General features: G+C 38.9%; 1 pseudogene; it reads right to left on the bottom strand.

Annotated features, from left to right (window-relative positions):
* Nucleotides 1-2027: 2027 nt before the first annotated feature.
* LOC148335900 (uncharacterized) lies at nt 2028-2678 on the bottom strand (annotated as a pseudogene).
* Between the last annotated feature and the right edge of the window lie 3942 nt (nt 2679-6620).

The raw sequence follows: 6620 nt of genomic DNA, 5'->3' as shown, positions 1-6620 counted from the left end.
TTTGCTTCCAGCTACTCTCGGCTCGCCTTTTGTTCTCGTTTTTGTATTTGGATTCACCTTGCCCTTTGGTGGCAAGCCATTGTCGTTTTCGGTCTCCTTGCGTTGCAAGCGTTTTCTGTTTCTCGTTTTGATTTCCCCTTGTGAGATTGCTCCTCCAGCGTTTTTCGTTACCGTCTCCCGACGACCGTAATTATAGACACCCTATTTAATATTATACTCGATTGCAAGTTACCTTGCCTCATTGGATGTTGGATTGATACCTGTCGGTAACAATAAACCTTTGTACAACCCCGATTTTCCCTTGTCAGCGTTTTAAGGATCCACATTCACCGCTTTCCAGCCCCCCCACTGGAAAGCGGTCCTGACAGGGATTTTAAACAAAAATTCTAAAAAATAACATAAAGCAACAGTTTCAATATGTTTACGATATGTTTTTTATTTTTTTTTTATAGTTACTATTAGTGCTGTCAAGAGATTAATTTTTTTTAACTAATAAATCACAAAAAAATCCATGATTAATTGTGATTAATCACATTTTTCAACCACTAGTTTTTGCAAAGCTTATAACAGATATTTACTTGAATAATATCTTGGAATTGATTCAAAATCACCAAATATGAAGTATATTTAATTCAAAGACTGTTCTAATAGCTTTCTTTGATTCTTGAATACGATTAAATGGAGACATCGTTACAGACATTTATTTTTTAAACATTTCTCAAAACCGCCCACAAGCGCCACACTCCAGTAGTGTTGGTTTGCAAGGCCCAACTTGAACACATTGTTTTGTTCAGAGATGTGCTTAACACAGCTAATATGGCACAATATTTTTCAAAGTATGCAAATTATTTTTTTAAGTAAATCAAACTGAGTTAAAATATTTAACTGAGTTAATTTTTTGGGGGATTAATCACCTGAGTTAACACCTTTATTTTGACAGCCCTAGTTACTCTAGGTTGGACATCGAACCTCTTCGTCGTGATGACCTTAGCCATTTCCGTGTTCCTCTTATTTTATGTTTCGCTACGTGATGGTTCCAATACAACATTTCTGTTCATAGCTGCTGGCTCTCTGTCCAAACGCAGTTTGAGTCAGACTTCTGTCAAAAGTCGAGCGTACATCGAAGCAATTCATTTTAGTAATTAGCACGCTTGTGCCTCCTTGCTTGCCTCCTCCTTTTGAATGCTACTTGCTAGTGGAGTCGTTTATTTGCCATCACGTAGCTTGTTGCTGCTGCTGTGCACGGACTTACATATAGTTCAAATAAAGTCTGTTCGGTTACGGAGCAAGATAGCTTAGCGCAGAGCATTTAAGTAGCGGCGAAAGAAATCACTTCCGGGACGAGCGACAGGGCGACGCCTTTTTTTTATTTTAATCAGTACTGCGTGACCTACTGCGTAAACTTGAGGCACAAACAGCTTTGACGAGCTCAAATCCCCAGAAGTCAATGACAATTCCCTTGTTTTTTGCAGTGTTGAGCTGTAGTTTATTGTCCTCAGACCAAATCGATAGTCTCTGGACCTCCTCCCTGTAAGCTGTTTCCTCTCCTTTTGAGATCAGCAACCGTGGGGCGGGCTGCAGTCATAGGTATAGAGAGCGTACAGTAGAGGGTGAGGCATCCTTGTGGGGAATCGGTTCATTCATATGGTTCACAGGGTAGTGCAAAAATGTGTTTCCTTGATCCGTTTCTGTTCCAATGACTTTAACCCTTAGATGCATGAGTGAGTGGACCCTACACTCTTCCACAAGTGTCATGTGTATAATAACTACTATTATATTTAGGACCACACAAAAATGATCTCATGTTTGAAATATCAATATTTTTCACTTTTTAACATCTTTGAAAAAGAAAATTACCCAGCCAACCTATACAAAAATGTGCTGTCCGTGTGTGTCTGCAAGTGTGTGCACACGCGTGTGTGTAGCGGTGTGTCTGTGTGTGTGTGTGGAGGTGTGTATGTTTGTATGTAAACTGTCCAGTCATTGATCATTCCTCCCTCTTTTCCCAGTTTTGCCTTCTTGTCTCATCATTGTATGGAGTTCAGACAAACAACCCATTTACGGATGTGATCATTGCACATTTTCACATATTACATTTAACTTTGCGATCTTTGTTACTTGGGCAGATCTGACACCCTTTTCTCATTGGATGGCCCTGGCTGCTTCTATTTTGTGGCTGGGTTGTGGATTTTGTCACCCCGCACTTTTCCATCTCTACAAAAATCGGGGTTTGTAGTTTGATGCAGCCTTCCAGTCAACTCTTGTGCGGTGTGACAAGCTCCTTTGACAGCTTTTTGAGGAAGAGATTTCATTGAGTTCATTGATGATGCCGCTCTTAAAATCTGGGTGCTGAACTGTGAAAACAGTGTAGGCATTCAGGGGGGCGATGGAAATTATGTTGTACCACAGCACCATGGGCCACCTCTGTGTTTGTTTGGCGCTTGCAGTTGTAATTGCCAACAATCTGGTCAATGGCGTCTACACCTCCTTTCATCTTGCTGTAAAATGTAATCACTTCTGGGTTTTTTTCTTTCTGCTATTTTCATCCACTACCTTGTCGTGGTGCATCTTGCTCTGGAGCACAACAGCTTTTATTTTCTTTCTGACATAGCTGACCATTGTCTGTCATTGAATTCAAACTCTGTGTTTGGAATGTCCATGGACTTGGAAGGCTTCATCAGCTCTTGCTGTGTAAAATAATCTTCCTGAGGGGTGGCACTTCTGATATAGTCTGTGTAGTTCACAATTAATTTATTGCTGCCAGCCAAAGTTGATAAGAATCAAAGGTTCCCATTGGATTCCATAGAAAATGCATGCGGGTCATTTTTGACCCACTTATGGAAGTTTGGGGTAGTTATACAAAAACTATAATTTCTTAAAATGTATAAAAGGTAAATTAAAAATGTTAATGGCATTATGTCAAAAACATGTTTTTTGAGGAATACTTGGAGTATGAAACGACACAAAAATTTCAGTGCGAAGATATTTCAAAAAAACTACCTCACCGGGTCATTTTTGACCCACTCATGCATGTAAGGGTTAAACATGACCAAAGATTACAAGGTTCATGGAATCATTGACGACTCAGTGACAAAAATAGGTCCCACCTCGATTTGAACTTGGATTGCTTGTTCTTGACTACCCCCTGGACACTCACGTTATCATCCATCAACTCATTGCTGAGTCAAAGCCGACCAATCGTGTCATGGGATTTTTTTCTTTTTCCACATTTGTTTTGGTTATATTGGTAAAACTATTTTTTTCAACTTGAAGTAGCTACTCAAATCCGGTCAGCACAACCACCTCCATCCCTATTTAATTCATTGTGGGTTAAATTGATGGCAAATCCAAATGGTAAAAATAATGTATTCTAAATTGGATTTTTGACCTTTTAATGGCATTTTCGAACAAGCTTCACCGTCACAACCAGTCCACATTATTGTATTGAATTTTTGTTCATTTTTGTCTGTCAATTACACCTGATTACTTATTCAAAATAATTACATTTCTGATCAATCTAATTTACAACTGTATAATTATAAATATCTATTGGTAAATTATATAATTGAAATAATATTTACAGTATAGCTTATGAAACGTAATTCTGGTGTTCTGTGAAATTATTCCCACTTTGTGGCTCCACAGTCGATCCTTTTCTGAATGCAAATAGTCAGTCTTATGCGCCTGGCCCACTAGTGTTCCACTCAGTACTACACGTCACTTTAAAATATTTGCCTTGTGTTAATTTTTAATGGCCGTATATCAGTGGCCGGCCCTGCATTTTACACGTAGTAGACCTTCAGTGAAGTCCTTCTTAGTCCGACTTGAATAACTCCCCCTCATGTCAATATATATGACAACATGGCTGGCGAAATAATATACAGATTGACACTTACCTACTACTGAGTGAGTGCTGGATGAATTAGTTTCACTTGAAAGGTCCGTCTTGGCCTTGCAAGTGTATCTGCAATTAAATCCACACTTTTCCCTCCTTAGGCCATTGAGGTTTAAAAAATCATGACTATATTTTGTATTTTCAAACGGTCGCCAGTTACGACTTTCTGGTGTGTTGATTCCACATCGTGCGGCCCCCTCATGAGCGACTATCCGACTATGCCCCTGTGATTTTGGGGTGGTGTTGATTTATCTGATTAATTATTGATTCATGAACACAAGAATAATCAGAAAACTGACCAGCAGTGCACATAAATGAAAAGATGTAAAGAAAATGTTTGACAACTTCCGCTTCAATGCATTTTTTCCCTCCTTGCATTACTTTCACTTTAGTACTTTTTAAGTAGTTTTAAAACCTGGAGTTGAAACTTCTTAAATCCCACTTCTACTGGAGTAATGCACGTGAATTCTTTTGATACCACTGTAAGAACATGAATGTGTTGGAAAACAAAAAAGGTGACAGATCTCCCTTAATTTTAATGTCTGATATAAGGAACAATTCACTGTGAATGTACCAACAGATGTATATGATATAGGCCAAAATGAAGGCGGATACTGAAATCAAAATGAGTTATCAAAGGGATGTCATTTTGAAGTTGCTTAGAGGGGCAGTAGAACTCTGATTCTTATGGCATGAGAGAGGATTGAGAGCGTGAGGAGAGAAAAAGTTGCTAATGGACTGTGAGCTGTTGGTATTGATCAAGCACACAGACTAAGAGGTGAGATGCAGCACAATGACCTGACAGTGCTGCTGATCGAAAACTAATTCCCCTCCATCATAATCATCTTGGTCTTCATCATTGTCATCACAATCCTATCACAGCCACAGATGGGCCATGGTTCAGCCACAATGACACTGTCGGGAGAAAAAAGAAATCAGGATTCTCACAAATTTTCTGTCAGATACAAAAAGAACTTGCAATGATGTCGACGAATAGGCAGGCTTTTTATGTGTATCTTAGTTTAAAAATAATTTATAATAATTTAATTTAAAAGTCAAACATTCAGAGTTCGAATCTTGCCTTTAATGTTCTGAATGAAATAACATGCATGGGTGTCTGTGATTTCTTCGACCATTTTGGCATAACTTACATGCTGGGATATTTGGTGATGAGGGGAGCACAGAGGGAGGTGTGCATATATATCCGCCCTCTGATGCGCATTATGCCCGTCAATCCGAGGCAAATGCCCTTTTTTCATCATTGATGCTATGGACTGGCCAATGTGGCCCAAAACCATATGACAGAAGCTGTTGCTGTGGATCCCTTAAGTGTATAGAAGTTTCTGAGATACCCAGTATGATCAAGAGTGGATCTGAAGTTAGTTGGACACCAAAAATCTTAGAATAACATGAACCTATTTTAGCCCAAAACTCTTTTAATTTAGGGCAAAATACATAGCTGTGTGCTAAATCCGCTTCTGCTTGTTTACATTTATCACACACAGGTGAAATTTCTGGGAAAATTTTATGTAGCTTTACCTTTGAATAATGTAATCTATGTAGGATTTTAAACTGAATCAAACAGTATCTCGCATTGAGGGAGCAGTCGCTAGCATATCTCAAACACCTCTCCCAGATGTCCTGAGAAATTCCTATTCCCAACTCTTTCTCCCAGTCCTGTTTGATGTAGTCCATGTTAATTTGTTTTAGTCCTTGTAATTGATTGTATATCAATGAAATTGCACACCTTTCTTTTGTACAGTCTCTGAGGCACTGATCAAGCTTATCAGGTGTTGCATTTTCAAAACTGTCGAGATGAGTTCTAACAAAGTGCCTAATCTGGAGGTATCTAAAGAAGTCCATTTTTGACAATCCATATTTCTCCTGAAGCTGTTGGAGTGATACAAATGATCCCTGAATGTACAGATCGCCAACACAATACAGTCCAAATTCTTTTCATTGACTGAAGGTACCATCAAGAACTGAAGGAATAAATGACGGGTTTGCCGCTAATGGCAATGTAAAGGACAGAGGTCTGATCTTAAATTGTTTTGATATTTTTTTCCAGATCTGTATGGAACTGTGTATAATTGGGTTACAATTGTACTACGCTTTCTTCAGACGAATGGGAGACATAAGAATAGCCCCGATCGAGTAGGGAAGACAGTCCTCCCTTTCCATGTCCAACCAACTAGACAGCACAATTGTTTCATCCAACCAAAAGGAAACAGAATGAATATTTGCCGCCCAGTAATAGCACCTAAAATCTGGGATGGCCAGTCCACCCCTCTTTTTGCGCTTGCACAGATGCTCTTTTCTTGCAATTCCAAATGAATGGAAGTTATGGAATCTAATTTTTAAAAAAATGTTTTAGTAAGATAAATGGGTAGATTCTGAAAGAGGTAAAGTAACTGCGGAAGAAAGACCATCTTAACTGCATTTACTCTACCTATCAAAGAAATTGGAAGTGTTTTCCAGAACTCCAGTTTGTGTCTGGACCTGTCCAACATAGCCATAAAGTTGGCTTCAAATAAAGAGTTAAACTTTTTTGTAATCTCCAACCCTAAATATGTGAATTTCTCCCAGACCAGTTTGAAGGGAACCTGTTCAAGTACCTCTGGGTCACTGCAACATACAGGCATTAACTCACTTTTATCCCAATTTATCTGATATCCAGAGAAAGAGCTGAATAATTGCATTGTCTCTAATAAGGCGGGCACAGAGG

This window comes from Idiotropiscis lumnitzeri, chromosome 6, assembly GCF_059441095.1.
Source record: "Idiotropiscis lumnitzeri isolate Australia: NSW breed Sydney's pygmy pipehorse chromosome 6, RoL_Ilum_1.0, whole genome shotgun sequence".
Taxonomy (NCBI): domain Eukaryota; kingdom Metazoa; phylum Chordata; class Actinopteri; order Syngnathiformes; family Syngnathidae; genus Idiotropiscis; species Idiotropiscis lumnitzeri.
The sequence above is the reverse complement of the archived record's forward strand: the minus strand, read 5'-3'. Positions and strand labels throughout refer to the sequence as shown.